The sequence below is a fragment of the Protopterus annectens genome, chromosome 9.part0 (assembly GCF_019279795.1).
Source record: "Protopterus annectens isolate FY-2018-M chromosome 9.part0, PAN1.0, whole genome shotgun sequence".
Lineage (NCBI taxonomy): Eukaryota > Metazoa > Chordata > Ceratodontiformes > Protopteridae > Protopterus > Protopterus annectens.
Window position 1 is genome coordinate 1,044,767,752 of NC_056743.1, and position 16,161 is coordinate 1,044,783,912.

Consider the following 16,161-nt stretch of genomic DNA (forward strand, 5'->3'; position numbering starts at 1 on the left):
ATGACTTGAACAATACAAGAAATTAAATTATTTAAAGCAGATTTTTCCTCACCAGAAGAAACCACAGACAAAAAGATTCCTCATACTGTTAAAATTAGTCACTACAAACCTTAATATATGAGCTTGATTCAAAATTCTGAAAACCAAAATCTGCGGAAGCATGCACTTTTTCCCCACACTTATCTATTATCTTCCAGTCATTATTAGAAATTATAGGATTGTAATTAACTAAATGTTTAACAGCAGAAGGACTAACTAAAGCAATAGTTTCTGGATCAGGTTTAGGAAGAGTGTATAAAAACTTAAAAGACTGAGGAACTTAATACTTCCTATCTGCCTTTTTAGGGGCAGCTGGCTGGCTATCAGGAAAATTACAGAGACCAACACATACAATTACCAAGGCTGACAGAACTGGAGGAATTGGTGCAGATTGCTTCTGTAACAGCACATATTTTCTTAGGGACTGAGAAACTTCAGTGTTCTTCTCCTGAAAACACTGGCACGTTCTAGAAATAGTCTCAGAGAAAAAAAAAAAAACCTCCTCCCCCACAGGGAGAGATACAAACTGAGCTCTCCTGTGAGACTGAATCAGAAATCTGAGGAGAGAACCTTGTATCTGTCCCTTCATCCCCCTGTCCAGATTCAGTATCTTGAATCTCTTCAGAAAAGGAGGTTCCCCTCTCTCTTTTGCAAGAAGGACCAAGAGCCTGAATTAAATTGTGAACTGCATCCAGAAAACTACTCCTGTCTAAGGACGCTTGAGAAGGAGTAGATACATGTTTAGTTTTCTGTTTCTTTTTAACAGGAAAATGGGGACAATTGTGTTATTAATAGCAGCAGCAGCTTCCCCAAGGATGGGGACAACATTTTCACAAAAGAGGGAAGCCTTCTCTGTTCCTTCTCCCAGGTCTTCCTTGCCCACTGAGGGGACCCCAACAACCACAGAGGACATCATTAACCCTCAGTCCATAGTGGCTGTAGGTGCTACACCAGAGGAATCCGGGGTAAAAGATGTGTGGTCTGAGGTACAACTAATGGCCACAGCACAGTCACACACCAGAGGCTAAGGCAGATTTCTAGTCTGCTGTGATGGAGAGACTGCATAACATTTCCTTTTTGTGGCTGGAAGAAGGATTGACTGGGGGACCAACAGATTGTTCCATGTTCAAGTTAAAAATGGTGCCTCTTTCTCTCAGAAAACAAGCAGCAAATGCTGGTAAACCAAATGTCGATAATACATGTCACTTTTCACAAACAAACACAGCAAAAAGCATTTTAAAACACTATGTCAGCACCACAGACCACAATAAACATAACATTTCCACTGAAAAAAATGTTTTTCAGTTAATTTAAACAAAGTTTGTTTACAGAAAAAAAGAGCTATCCCATTTAAACATTCATTGCAGTCTTGTGCAAGTTAATTAAAACACAGACTCCTAGCTTTAAAATAACTTTCCCTGAAGAATAAAGTATCAGTAATAAAATTATTAAATAGAAGTTCTTCCCCCCAAAGGGAATTTATCTGCCCCACAAAGGAAAAGCACAACCTGACCATCAATCCTCAAAGGCCTCAGAGGAGCGTACTCTTCTGTTTCAGTGAGGTGCAGAAGGGCTTGAAGGCCAGACTTATTTTTTAGTCAGCTCAGCTCAAGCTGCCTTACAGTTTGAGCATATGGAAAGAGCCCTGAAGCTTTGTAAGCTGGACAGCTCTTCTATCCTTGGCAGGATATAACCCATATAGCTAAGGCTACTGCTGCAGTGATCAATATGATGAACATCAGATGTCTGTGTTGCACAAATTTTCTATATAAAGAAATAGGGGAAATATGAAACTTTAAAACCAACTGCTTCTAAGTATCTACTTTTAAGTGACAGCAAAGATCAAAATGAAATTATGAGTAATGTGCAATTATGTTTAGCACAGTGTAGTCCATGTGTTGTGCCTTACACAATGCAGCATATAAGGACTATCAGGATGTAGCCTTACAAAAAGAGTAAATTGCAGGAGGTCAGACTGAAAACAAAACATACTTTGCCTCATATCATTATTTATGCTTCGTATGATGTGGTACAGCAGGTGTCACAAAGCACAGATGTAATCAATTGATTGTATTTTCAAAAAGTAGAGAAATTCTTTGAAAAGAAATATACACTGACAGAGGATCACATCAGATCATCAAAGGTATGGAAATTTACCTGCATCAAATCTCATTTCAAAAAAGTAAAATAGGGAAATGAACCTGAATTAGGCTTATCTTATTAATTCTAACCCCAAGTCATAGCATCATGATTAAAACAATTTATTATGGAAACTTTGATAAAATACCTTATGGCTGTTCCCTTATGTGCCATTTATTTTAGCACCGCTCATAGAGCTCTAAATAGTAATACCCATTTGTTAACCAGATAAGCCCACTGGACAGTAGGTCGCTTTTCAGGGCTGAACCGACAGTAATATCTGGTTAAGTGACTTGCTCAAGATCACACAGTAGGCTAATGGGAAAAAGATGCTTCGATAAAAGAATGTATTGAAATTCTTAACACCGTACAGTTCAGTCATTTTGTTTTGATACAAAACTGCTGATTATAGTCTGTGTTAGAACATTTTTACATATGTCAGACTGTATGGGGAAGTGTAGTTCCTTAAGTATCACTATTTTCTTTGCATCTGTCATCGATTACATTTCCTTCCTTTTAATTATTAGCTTTATGCTTGTTACTTGATATCCCCTTGAACAGTTGTTACTTGTTTCAATAAAACGTTAAAGCTTACCCATTTTACTTTCCTTGCCATGCAAAGCTTTTTCTCCAGTTATTCTTTGACTTTAGTGAATGGATTTACTGTCGTTTGCAGCCTTGGCCTGCTGCTTCTTGTGATTTTCTTGTAAAACAGTATGAAGTGCTGTTTTATTTTGCAGGAACTAAATCATTTATGGTATTTTCAGAAGGAATAAGTGAGCCACTCATGTAGGCACAATGGATCATTCTGCTGGTTGCAGACATATTAAACATTCCTTGCCATTTAAGTCACTTTCCTTAGCTTCTTTTGAACAGTATTTAGTGAAAATACACTTCATGGATTGCATCTACACTTTGATTCTGCTCTTCGGTCTTGGAGTTCATGAGGTATGCTCAAACTCATCCTAGTTCAGGTTCTTTTGTTGTCCTTGGAGCTGTTTTCACTTATGTCACTGATTTGGTTGAGCAAGCAAGGGTCTACTCATAAAAAAGAAAACAAAAACTTTAAATGCTTTTTACATGACAAAAGTATATCCATGTTTTTTCTCTTAAAGTCATTTCATTTTAAGCCAGAAGATGCCACCTGTTTTGTAATAGCGGATTTATATTCTGTGCTTATAATATACCCTCATTTGCATTATATTATTCATCATTTTACATTAATTACCATTATTTTAATAATGCAGTCTGACCTTATCACTCCTTCATAGTGCAACTCCATGCCTGTCCCTGATAATGCACACCTCTTACTCCTCTTCCTGTATAATCATATAAACATCTGTTCCTGTGTCTTTTTTCATATTCTGATAAATGTATCTGCACAAAAATATTCATATTAGCAGTCATTCTTTCCTAGATAGATCATCTGGGAGAAAACAAGGTCTGGGCTGACTAATATCCTTCATCAGAAGCCACTGGAGGCTGAAATTCTACATTTGAGAAGCAGACCAAGCTCCAGTCACATCAAGCACAAATCAAACTAAATATTAATTAAATAGTCCTTTGTTTGTCTTTCTGAGTAGTACCAAGGAAGAAAATTGTTTGTGGAGCTCTGTGATCTCTAGGTCCATAGTTTCAGGAGTCACCTTTTGACAGGAAACTATCACCATCCAAGCTCCTCACCACGCCTGTCCTTTTCAGCTCCTCCATAATGTCTTACAGGTCTCGTATGTCAGCTGACTTTCAACAGCAGCAACTCCTCCAACTTAGATAGCATCTCCTAACACTTGTCAGGCCAGCAGTGCTCAGGACTCAGGCTTGACCCGTAGCTTTTAAATTTAACTGCTGCACCAAACTGCAATAGCAAGGATGGTTCATCACATCCAGAGATGTAATACTTTAAACACTTCACAGACCCCCAGTTCTCAGTTAAAGAGCAAATTGTGCCAACCTCTTCATCTTGTAATATTTTCCACCTGCATCTCTCCTTCTTAACATGCTGTGCTCTATTCAGCCTGTATTCATGCCCTAGAATGGTGGTGCTGCCTCTGTGTTTTAATTACTCAGCTCCTACAGCTTGGAGAAGTTTTTTTCCACTTTTTCTAATCTACTTTGCCACACCAAAACAATAATGGGTATATCAAAAACTTTAAGCGCTTTTTGTTTGCAATGTATGCAAACTTCATCAGAAGTAAAACAACTAAGAATACGTCATCCTTTTAAAAACTCAATCAAAAAAAGGCGGGACAATCTCATCAATTAATACTACTTGACATACTACCCTTAAAGTGGTATGCAAAGCTGAAAATAAAAAAAATAAAAAATATATTATTATTATAAAATGACATTCCGTCCTTTTACAAAAGTCAAGTTTAAAAATTAAACAGTGCATTGCATTTACATAAACCAAGTAACGCAAATATAATAACTAATACCTAGGAAATGAATGTTACCTTGTGTGCTAAACATAGTTACACAATTAGAACATGCTTGTATATGTTAGCTTATCACCTGATCTGAAGAAGTTATAACATTTGCTATAGCGAAAAGCGCTTAATTAAACCGTTTGAATTTTACTGGATTACTTTTCTTTGTGCTTGGACTGGTGCCTTCTGTGCTACTGATTCGGAGTTTCCACGTCAGTTTATTTCATTGAGTTGGTTTGTATTTTACAGTTTGACAACAGGTATATTATGTACACAGCAATGCCTTGTTTAAGAGTTTACCCTTCTGGATTCTGGTTTTGATTTTTAGCCTTCACTGATAACTTTGATAACGTGATCTTTACAATATATTATCTATTTAGTTGAGTGTTTCTCCCATTGCCATGGGTAAAGACTGAAAAGGTCAATTGGACCAGCCCATTTAATCAGTTATGAAATAAATGAATGAAATAAAAGATTCTGACTGCTTAGGCATTTCAAATTCACCCAAACCCAGGACTAAGAGGAATGAATCAACCACTACACAAGGAAAATAACCTTTAATGCTGCACAGCAAAAGGTTTGAAAGTAATTTACTTAAATAAATTGCAAATGATTAAATCAAAATCACAAAATCTTAAAATCACAAAATCTTTCTGTTGTTTGTATGAATTCAGGCCATGCATTGTGTGTCTGTCAAAGGTATGTCAAAAACACTGACCACAACTATTGAATTCCTTCCAAATGGGAACTCCCCCCTTCAACGTGGAACGTAATCGTTCCTGTGGCAACATTCATGAACTGCAATATTAGACAAGTGTTGTTCCCCTTCAATACACAAACACATGCCCCCCTTCACTACAGCAGCAGCAGTGTTCCCCACAACTGCAATAGCATGAGTGACATCCCCTACATCAACACTGTTCCCTTACAACATACTAACACTATTCTCATTCACTACAGCAGTGCCAGTCCTTTTCACTATAACTGCAGCACTGGACTCCCACTGCAACAATACTGCAACAGCACTGATCTCCTTCAGTACATCAACACTGGTCCCTTTTACTACAGCAATACTGGTCCCCTTCAGTACAGCAGCAATGGGTCCCTTCACTGCAGCAGCAGTAGTTCACAGGTCTATAGATATATACTAGGCTAACGTCCACCAAGGCCTTTATAAGCCTAGCCCTGCAACCCAAACTGACCCAACTCAATTGTGTCCTTCTCTATAATGGGCATTTATTAGGAGGGAGTATCTTAGGAAGTTTCTAAAGGTTATGTGGGGAGGCATGTTAGTTTGGGCATAGTTGCTGTGTGCCTCTGTCTATCAGAGACATGGGAGCCACTTCTGGGGTGAATTTTTGCTTTCCCATTTATTGGTCCTCAAATAGTATTAGGGATGGAGTCTGCTTCACATGGATGGGAAGCCTATTACGAACCATGGGGATATTCTGAGACACCTATCTGTCTTGCCAACATGTCCTATTTATGTTGCAAGCAAACTTTAAATCTTTGGATCTAGTGTTCTGATGCTGTTATGCAGATGTGCAAAAGGATTCAAGGATCCCTGGTATGCCAGGCATAGATTGCCTCTCAGTAACCTGTGGGAGATTGAGTACAGTGATAGGAATTTAAGGCAATCCATATAAGACAATGTGTTTGTACCCTGGATTCTCCTAGTAAGGAACCTTTGTGGGTGTTCCAACTGTTGCATATGTCTGGTCAAGTACATGCCGTAGGGGTCATTACACTCAATGATAGGTCTGACGAGGTCCACATGAAGTGTCACAATGACCTCCTTGGACCTGGGTGCCATGCCCTTACTTACAAGTTGGATGACAAAGAATGATTTTCTTACTACGACTACATGACGGTCAGAGACCAAATTACTGTCTACATATGTTTACAGACACCTAACTACCAGGTCAACTCTTAGGGGTGTCTTATTGATAGCATAATTAACCTGATTGACTCATTTCCCCAAAGGCACTATAATGCATTTCTTGGCATTCAGTTTTAATCTGTGACTTTGGAACCAATCATTTGTTTCTGTTAGATCCTCTTGTAAGATGTTTGTGTCATGGAGGGAATCTGTGATAGTCTAAGTTTCCACTCATCTGTGAACTTGGTCAACCAAAGGCCCTTGACATAGGCCTTTACCTCAGAGAAGTAGATGCCAAATAAGGGTGATCCCAGCACAGAGCTCTACAGTAACCCATTGGTGACCAGTTTCTTAGTGGAGATGGTCTCGCCAAGCATAACGTCCTGGTCTTACGTGTGAACCAGCTGGCAATCCAGCAAGTTATGTACTGGTTCATGCCCAATTTGGTGAGTTTGTCAACTATACCCAAGTGGGGTATTGTATCAAACACTTTAGCTAAGTCCAAGTAGGTGGTATGCACCATTTTCCCCCTCATCCACTGCTTTGGTGACCCTCTCAAAGAAGTTCACCATGTTTAGTAAGCATGACCTTCCTGTGACAAATCAAACTAGGTTGGTGTTAAGTAAAAACAAATTAGGACAACACAAAAGGCTCAGATGCAAAAAACTTTACTAGTGTACACCAGGAGGCAAAAAAACATACAATACAATTATAGAATTCTGTCTGCATGAATCAGGAAGTGTTCTTCATTTTATAATCATACATTCAAGCTGTGCCCACCTTACTGACGTGGTCAGTCACAGGGCACCTACATCACTATAGTCTACAATATTCTGTTCATAAGAAAAAGCTGATGTTATACTTTTTAAACGTTTTCCCATGAGAATAATACAGCCTTGCAAAGCACCTGGTCAGTTATAATGTCTTTCTGTAAATGTTATTCTTTCAAGGTTTCAGTCCTCCTCGAATACAATAGTCAGTTCAGTCTTGTAATACACTTCTTTGTTCTTCTTGCAACATTACTTTTAGCAGCTGTGCTTTATCTCTGATAACATTCGCAAGGCCAACCATCTCAGAGCAAGGAAGAAAGATTTTCAATGCTCTATACATTCATTTTCCTGACCCAGCAGATAATCATTAGTGGAAAAACATAAGCTTGCTGAGCTGGCTACTGCCAGGGTCAGAGTTCAAACACACTGCAGCTCCAAAGCTTCAAGCAATTACATGTAAGATCATTCTTGCTGCCATATTGTAAAATAGAATAAAATGCATTACATACTATTTGCTTTTAACCTAGCACTTTATATATGTTCAAATACATATTTTTCTAACATTTTCCTCCCTTTTAATACTTTTTATTCTATTCAGAAACATAAACAATATCATATCGTTCTCTAGCCTTCTCCTTTTAGGACTTTTAACTAGGCAAGTCATTTGTTTTATATTTTGGAAAGAATTTCATTTGGAACCAACAGATCCAATTCAATATCTTGGTACAAAGTCTCAGTTACAGATATATCAACAAATTCTCTGACTAATCTTTTCATACAGGGAATCCCACAACAGACACATGCTCCTAATAAGAGCAGAACAACACAAATAGCAGGATTGAACCCCACCCACCAAATAGGTTCTGGAAAAAGTTCGTCAGTGGGTTTGGGCCTGGTTCAGTCATGGCCGATACCTGCTGTATTACCTCTAGGTGGTCATTTATCTCATGTCGATTGTCTGGTATAAACGCACAGCATTCTTCTTTGATAAGTGCGCACGTACCACCTCTCGCCGCTAGGGTGAAGTCAAGAGCCATTCGATTTTGTAGCACAACAGTTCTCATTGCATTCAGTTCATCAGTCACAAGTTCAAGAGCGGAAAAAGTTGCATTACTCATTACTTCGAGAAGCTTTGACAATTTTCTCAGCTCCCAGATTGATTTGACTGCTCCGTAGGCTGGGAATATTCCAGCCCACGATATAACACTGTCACTCAAGTCCATATGAGTCAATTTTTCTTTGTCTTTCACGGATGGATGATCCTTCCAACCAGCTTTGATTTTACCCACTGGATTTGCAGGTTTCTCGACTGAATTCCCAGTTTTTCGAGCTACATTTCTTACGTTTCGTATCTTACCTAGAGGTAATTCTGCAGTATGCCTTATAGCTGGAACCAGATAGCCCAAAAAACAACTGCCGGACCAATTCTCAGGTAGCCATTTGTATGCTTTTTTCCCACAAACAAAATAACAGTTTTCTACTTTAGTACTGATGCGGGTTAACTCTGAATGAAATATTTTCTTGTCTATAACAGACAATTGTTTATGCAATTCAGGATTTTTCTACACATCTTTTATGGTCATTTTCATTAAGCTCAAATATGAATCATAATTTGTGCTACAACTAGTACTTTTATCTTTAGCCTTAATATAGCATTTATAAGATACAGTTATGTTACAGTTACTCCAACCAACTTGGAGTGTATCATTTTTATAGAAACAAACAATTCCTCTCTGTGTAATAGGCAAATACAATGCAATCTTGTCCTGTGATCTCACAGAACCTGTATCAAAAAGTAAGTTCTCCCAAGTCTCATTTATCCCCAGAGGGACAGCGGACATTAGCAGTCCTTCATATGCTGTTGGTATAGCAGTACAAACCCAGCAATTTGAAATGTTCATAGTCTCTACATATACATGCTTCATAGCTAGGTATGTGTTAAAGTTCGGATGCCAGTCTATAGAAAGTTCATCACGTTTCTCCACTTTCATTTGTACGGTTATATGCAGAAAAAAACATAACAAAAGGAAAGTCACCACAATCATAGTCAATAGATGTATAGTTATCAAGAAGGGTAAACAATATCTTCGGGGTTGGTTTGTATTTTTACTCATTTTGCTCTTGGCCATTCTGCCTTTGTTGTATATCAGTCACAAAATGTTTATCAAGCTGAAAATTCTTTACCAGTTTACAGTGCATCAGGTGGACCCAGGACGACCTCTCAGCAACTTTAACTGCAGTAGGCGTCGCCAACAGTACCTGGTACGGACCTTCCCACTTCGGACTCATCCAGTTTTTCTTCTTTATGACCTTCAGCCAAACCCAGGACCCAGGGGTCAGCACCGCTTCTAATGGTCTGGTCTGTTCCTTATCTGAAAAAGAGTTCAACTGCAAAACAGTTTTATGTGTTAACAATTTCCTCATATAATTAGCTAATGAGCTGTCAGCTTCTAGCTCTGCAGGCATGAGAGCTTTCTACTGTGGCACATAATATTCCCTTCCAAATATCACTTCAAAGGGGGTCAAACCCTTTACATTTGAAACTGTTCTCATGCTCAGCAGTGCCAAAGGCAAACAGCAAATCCAATTCTTCTGAGTTTCATTCATTAATTTCCTCAACTTGCTCTTTAAAATTCCATTGTACCTTTCCACCAGTCCTGCAGACTGTGGGTGGTAAGCACAATGATTCTTCAAGGAGATCCCAAAGAATCTCCCAAGTTGCTGAATTGTCTGATTTACGAAGTGTGTCCCATTATCACTATAGATTCTTTCCGGTATGCCAAATCTAGGAATTATTTCTTTTATTAGGGCTTTTGCCACTGCTGCTGCATCCGGATTTTTAGTAGGAAAAGCTTCTACCCATTTGGAAAACATGTCTATAATTACTAAACAGTATTTTTCCCTTCACATTTGCTCAGTTCTATGAAATCCATACAGATAGTATGGAACGGATATGGTGGTATAGGAAAACTCCCTTGCTTGGGTTTGAATGCTCCTTGTGCATGATGTCTGTTACAGATATGACATGCTGCACAAAATTTTTGTGTAAAGTTCATGAATCCATATGTTTGGAATATTCGATTTACTAACTGTACCATCCCCCCTGTTGAGACATGGCTCTGCCCATGGCTCAACAAAGCTGCATATCTAAATAAATTAGACGGCAATATTGGCTTTTTCTCCTTGGAGATGTACAGTCCATTTTCGAGGATTGCACCTCGTCTCTCCCATTTCTGTTTCTCAGCTTTTGTAGTCAATGTCTGCATTGTTTTTAACATTTCTAAATCTAAAATCTCAGAGGGTTGTAATTCCTCATTCAAAAGTAAAGTTTCTGAGTCTGAAGCTGCTTGCTTTGCAGCTGCATCAGCTCGTGCATTACCTTTTGAAATCAAATCCTGTTGTTTTGTATGAGCTACACATTTACAAATAGCTACTTTGGTAGGTAACTGAGTAGAATCTAATAAGTTCAAAATAAGTTGCGCATGATTAATCGGTTTGCCAATAGATGTTATCATTCCCCTATTTTTCCATTGTTGCGCAAAAACATGCACTGTAGAGAAAGCATACTGACTGTCAGTATATATGTTCACACATTTGTCTTTCGCTAGAGTGCAGGCCCGTGTCAAGGCTATCAATTCTGCTGCTTGAGCAGACAAGTTATGCTGTAATGGTTGGGCTTCTAAAATCTCTGTATCTGTGACTACTGCATACCCCACTAGATTCTTCCCCGTAGGATCCTTTCTGCATGAACCATCCACATAAAATGTCATCTCGGCATCATCCAAGGGCATATCAGTGAGATCTTGTCTGGGCAAAGTTATTTGCTCAATTTCCTGCAGGCAACTGTGTGGTGTGCCATCCACAGGAGTCAGAAGTAACGTTGATGGATTTAATGTTGTACAACGTTCAATTACCATATGAGGTTGGCTCAGCAGTATGGTCATACATGAAAGATGTCTAGCAGGAGATAGATATGCTATTTCTTCTTGCAGTAAAATTATCGCAACTGCATGAGGCACTCTCAATGTGAGAGGGTGGAATAATACCACAGAGGCCGAAGCCTGTACTGCCATTGCAGCTGCGACTACTGCTTGCACACAGTGAGGCAATGATCGCACCACTGGGCCTAACTGTGAGGAATAGTAAGCTATGGGGCATTGTTTACTCCCATGCTGTTGCATCAGAACTGACGTCATGTATCCCTGTTTACAATCTACGGTTTGAAAAAATCTTTTGTGGTAATTTGGAAGTCCTAAAACTAATGATGAAGCTATCAATTGTTTTAGTCTGCAGAAAGCTGTTTCTGCTTCAGGTGTCCATTGTAATACATCTTGTGCTGCCATTGGTGTTTTATATATTAAATCAGCCAATGGAGCAGATTCTAAAGCATAGTTCGATATCCAACTTCGACAAAAATTAGTCGTTCCCAAGAAGGACATCATTTCCTTCTTGGTTGTTGGCTTAGGTGCCTGTAAAATCGCTGTTTTTCTATCTTCGTCTAGTATTCTACCTTCATTGGATATTACATATCCTAGGTATCTAACCTGTTTTCTCCAAAGCTGTAACTTACTTTTGTTTACTTTGTGTCCTTGTGCTGCTAAAAATTTCAATAATGCTATTGTATCTTCCCTGCATTGCTGTTGGGTGGGGGCTGCTAGCAAGATGTCATCTACATAAAGTAGAATCTGACTACCCCCTGGTGGAGTAAATCCTGCCAGGCTGCTAGCCATTTCTTGTGCAAATATCGTTGGACTTTCACAATATCCCTGCGGTAGCCGAGTATAGGTATATCTTTTACCTTGAAATGTAAATGCAAACCAATACTGGCTATCAGGATGTATAGGTATTGAAAAGAAAGCATTGCTTATATCTACCACAGTAAAATATTTTTGTTGTGGCTTCAAATCGTTCAACAAGGTGTTTGGGTCTGGCACCGTAGGTGCTCTGGGTATTATCGCATTGTTTACGGCTTGTAAATCCTGTACCATCCGCCATTCCCCATTTGCTTTTTTAACAGGAAATAGAGGGGTGTTACATGGTGAATCTAGAGATTCTACCAGTACTCCTTCCTTGAGTAATGCTGCTATTATAGGCTTGATTCCCTGCTCTGCATCCTTCCTCAAGGGGTATTGTCTTTTTTGTGGTCTAAATGCTGATTTTGGTGTAATGGTTACTGGACCTGCTGTTCGAATAAGTCCTACATCTGATTTGCCTGTTGACCAAAGAACATTTGGTATATCACACAAGGCTTTTTCTTCTTCTTCTAATAAGAATGCTAATCAGCTGTCTTCACTATTTTGTAAGTGTACAGCTGGACGTGTCTGTGTTAGCCAATTCAATTTCTGTTTTTGTACTCCCTGTTCTGATAATTCTGAATCAGTTTGTTTTTCCCATTTTGTTACTTTTTCTCCTAAATCTGCCCATCTCACATCCTTGCTTTTTGTCAATCTGACATGTGGCAGTCTATTAGATTTGTACAGTTTCATGAATTCCTGAGGTAGTGAACAGCTTACTACACTGTTTCCCTCAGTATCCCAATATAAAGTTTGTAATACTAATCTGTTAGCAGGATTTTTGAATAATTCTTGCTCATATTCCTTATCAGGTCCTGGCATGCTACAGTAGTATAGAGTACAATGTAACAAATGCTGTTGGTCGGTGTCAAGGGAGGGGACCTTACTGATGGCTACATTCATCAGTTCCTCGGTTACTGCCCCTGGACCAGTCGTAACTAGATCCTGGCTGTACCAGTAAAAAGTTTCACCCTCCGATCTCACCACAAAAGTATCCATTTGTCTTTGTGCTTCCATACCCTGCATAGTAGGAACTACTGCTATGCCAAATAAGTTTACTGGACATTTTGCAGAAACCACAATTTTACTTTTCTGAGTCATACCTGAAACTGGGTCAGTTATTGCTATATCATGGGAGAGTGGCTCCCTATATAGCTGTCCATTTGCTGCTTTCACTAATATATAGTCAGGTGATTCAGAATGCTCTGCTAACTTTGAAGGGTGTATCAAAGTTCGTGATGCTCCTGAGTCACACAAGAATTTCACTTCCCTTCCTTCCACCAGAAGTGTAACTTCCGGTTTTGTGTCTGCTAAATAGAGCTCCAAGCTCAATAATGCTAAGTCTAAAACTTCACTTTCTTCATCCTCTACATCTGCTTTCACTTCCTCTGTTCCTACTACTACATTTACACTTGTCCTTTGTTTGTTAACCTTTCCTGATGATTTTTGATTGTCATCGCTATCATATAGTCAGTCCTCATCACCTTTGTCTTTATCTTCTGTAGTCGCCTTTTTATTTAGCCTGCAATCCCTTGCTAAATTCCTTTTTTACCGCACTTAAAGCACTCACCTTTCTTTTTTCTCTCTTCAAAATCCTCTGACCTCTTGTCAGATTATTTATTACCCTGAGTATTTTTCTTACCCTTTTTACCTCCCTGCACAATGAAGACTTCTGCTCCGTCTTCCGCTGTGAAGACCTGTGTCTTCTTTTTCTTTTTACTATTAAAATGCCTTTCAGCATGTCTAGCATACTCAAGTAAGGCTTGTAGCCTACTTGTTCGATGGTCTATCATATGCTTCGTAATGAAGCTACTAATAGGTGCAATGCAACCCTTCAAAAATGCATTTTCAGTTGCTGTTCATATGAGCTATCATTCGTCTGACTTTCAGGAATAGCCATACCACTATGGTTATTGAAACATTCCAATAATCTACTATAGTACCCATCTACAGTTTCATTATCTTGTTGTATGCATTGATTAATGCAAGTCCAATCTGCTCTAGGTTTCCATTTCTCAGAAATTTGGTCTGTAAGACCTTTTACTCTGGTGTCTAATTCTGCGTCACTATGTAGGAGTGGTTTAAGTTGTGCGTCACGAGAGTTCCAGGTGCCACAAATCATGTGCCAGTCTGGACCCAAAATCTGTCTAACTACCCTTTCTACTTCTTCCCCATTCAAATGGTAGCTTAATCTCATACCATGTAAATCTTGTAAAAACTTTGTGTAATTAATTTTCGGATGAGGGATTCCCCCTGTAGCTTTCCGAATATCTTCCGGTGTCCATGGTCTATACAGTAGGAGAGTTGGGTCCTGCCCTTCCTGTCCTGCCTGAGGGTTTGGTACCTCGATTAGTGGACAGATTTCTTCACTCTCTTCTAGCGAGTCTCTCCCTATTTGATATAAATCTGTGTCCCTAAGTGTTTTACGTGTCCGGGACCTAGTTTCAACAGGTTCTCTAACAAATGGTTTTAATGTTCCTGCAACTTCAGGATAACGTGGAGGTGGACTAGTCTGTCCTCCTGCTTCATATCCTAAAAAAGGTATTGGAGGGGGCGGAGGGGGAGGGGCCGTCGCTATTACTGTATTATTATCCTCTTTGTCTAAAAATAATGCTTTCGCATTTTTAAGTTTCTGTTCCCTTTGGTTCACTTCCTCAATCCACCTGTGTGCCTGAGGAATGCCTAATTGTCATTGTTTCTTTGCCTGACCTTCTGCGTCAGATTTAAGTTGTTTTAAAAGTTTAACTAACGAAATTCTATTTAATTCACCGTCAAATTCGTATTTGTTAACCCTTTTTGTATAATACCTTACATTATCTGCTCGTTGTAATTGCATATATTTTGCGTCATCAGTTAGGGGTGGGTCTCGCGATTTTTTGTGCACTGATTTCCCATGTCAAAAAAAAATGTTACGTAACCCTTTTTGTCTACCACATGGTATCTTTGTTCCTTACACAGTTTATCTAGAATAACTGCCTACCTTATTCTGTTTCCCTGATCTATGACAAAATATACAGTAATTTCTTATGTCCCTGATCTGCACAACAAATCTATGACAATAACATTTACTGTAACCTAGTCCCTGATCTAAAACAGAAAAAAGGCAAAAAATCTTCCTACCTGAGCCTCTTGGGTCCACCAGTTCGAGACCGCTCTTCGGCCACAGATCAGAAAAGTGGCCAGCCTCTCAAGACGACAATTCAGTCGGAGGTCTTTATGCTTCAAGAAGAACCGTTTCGGTAGCTTCTCCTGCGCAGTATTCGACCACCGGTACACTCTGATCTGTAGCTGTCGAGGGTTTCCGGTCAAAGAATGGACCAAACTGTTAAGTAAAAACAAATTAGGACAACACAAAAGGCTCAGATGCAAAAAACTTTACTAGTGTACACCAGGAGGCAAAAAAACATACAATACAAGTATAGAATTCTGTCTGCATGAATCAGGAAATGTTCTTCATTTTATAATCATACATTCAAGCTGTGCCCACCTTACTGACGTGGTCAGTCACAGGGCACCTACATCACTATAGTCTACAATATTCTATTCATAAGAAAAAGCTGATGTTATACTTTTTAAAAGTTTTCCCATGAGAATAATACAGCCTTGCAAAGCACCTGGTCAGTTATAATGTCTTTCTGTAAATGTTATTCTTTCAAGGTTTCAGTCCTGCTCGAATACAATAGTCAGTTCAGTCTTGTAATACACTTCTTTGTTCTTCTCGCAACATTACTTTTAGCAGCTGTGCTTTATCTCTGATAACATTCGCAAGGCCAACTATCTCAGAGGAAGGAAGAAAGATTTTCAATGTTCTATACATTCATTTTCCTGACCCAGCAGATAATCATTAGTGAAAAACATAAGCTTGCTGAGCTGGCACTGCCAGGGTCAGAGTTCAAACACACTACAGCTCCAAAGCTTCAAGCAGTTACATGTAAGATGATTCTTACTGCCATATTGTAAAATAGAATAAAATGCATTACATACTATTTGCTTTTAACCTAGCACTTTATATATGTTCAAATACATATTTTTCTAACAGTTGGGTATATTGTTTGAAGGTTTTCTATGCATTTGTTGATCATTTCTTTGATAATGTATTCCATGGCTTTGCATAT